This window comes from Primulina huaijiensis, unplaced genomic scaffold (genome assembly GCF_012295235.1).
Source record: "Primulina huaijiensis isolate GDHJ02 unplaced genomic scaffold, ASM1229523v2 scaffold39305, whole genome shotgun sequence".
NCBI classification, from domain to species: Eukaryota; Viridiplantae; Streptophyta; class Magnoliopsida; order Lamiales; family Gesneriaceae; genus Primulina; species Primulina huaijiensis.
The window spans coordinates 1-922 of NW_027359237.1; the positions used below are offsets into that span (position 1 = coordinate 1).

The 922-nt window shown below is 44.7% G+C and overlaps 1 non-coding gene across 1 annotated transcript; it reads right to left on the bottom strand.

Annotated features, from left to right (window-relative positions):
• Positions 1–43: 43 nt before the first annotated feature.
• On the bottom strand, positions 44–162 carry LOC140969011 (5S ribosomal RNA). The gene has a single exon (XR_012173860.1). It is a non-coding gene; the product is annotated as a 5S ribosomal RNA (ribosomal RNA).
• Positions 163–922: the final 760 nt, after the last annotated feature.

A 922-nucleotide genomic window follows, 5' to 3' on the forward strand; every position in this document is an offset into this window, starting at 1 on the left:
TAAAAAAGAAAAAAAAATCAAAAATAGAAAAAAACGAAAAAAAAAAGAGCAACACGAGGACTTCCCAGGAGGTCACCCATCTTAGTACTGCTCTCGCCCAAGCACGCTTAACTTCGGAGTTCTGATAGGATCCGATACATGAGTGCTGGTATGATCACACCCGACATTTAGAGGGTTGTTTATTCATATATCCCTCGAGCACGAGTGGACCAGGAGGAGAGAGAGAGCGCGCGGCACTGCTCTCGCCCCATCAGAACCCCGAAGTTAAGCGTGCCTGCGCGAGGGCAGCACTAGGATGGGTGACCTCCCTGGGAAGTCCTCGTGTCGCGACCGTTTACGTGAATTATGACTAAAACTGTAGAATTAATTGTCTCTGGAGTAATCTGCACGCCCTTTCGTATAGAACCGGCTCACAACGACAAAAATCGCTGAATGTCTCGAGAAAATATATTATAAAGAAAAAAATTAGTAGAAGAATAAGAAATTAGCGAAGCTAAAGCTATTGCTATACCAGAGTTACGAGAAAATGGAACCAGAATCGAATTGCGACCTTCGTAGGCCGATTTCTCGGGGAAACAGAAGCTTACCGAAAGCGGAAAATCGCAAATTAGAGGGTCTGAGTGAAGGAAGTCGGCTAAAATCTCGCCGGCTCATTGCATAGTAATGAGTCTCGTCCGTTGGCCCGTCTACAATCAAATTAGCCTACGATTTTGTCCAAATCCAAAACGGCCAGAGCTACGTCAATTTCACATGTCTTATCCGGTCCCGATCGAGATCGTGATGATTGGAGCAAAAAATCATCTGTAAAAAAGAAAAAAAGAATCAAAAATAGAAATAAACGAAAAAAAGGAGCAACATGGGGACTTCCCAGGGGGTCTCACCCATCCTAATACTGCTCTCGCCCAAGCACGCTTAACTTCGG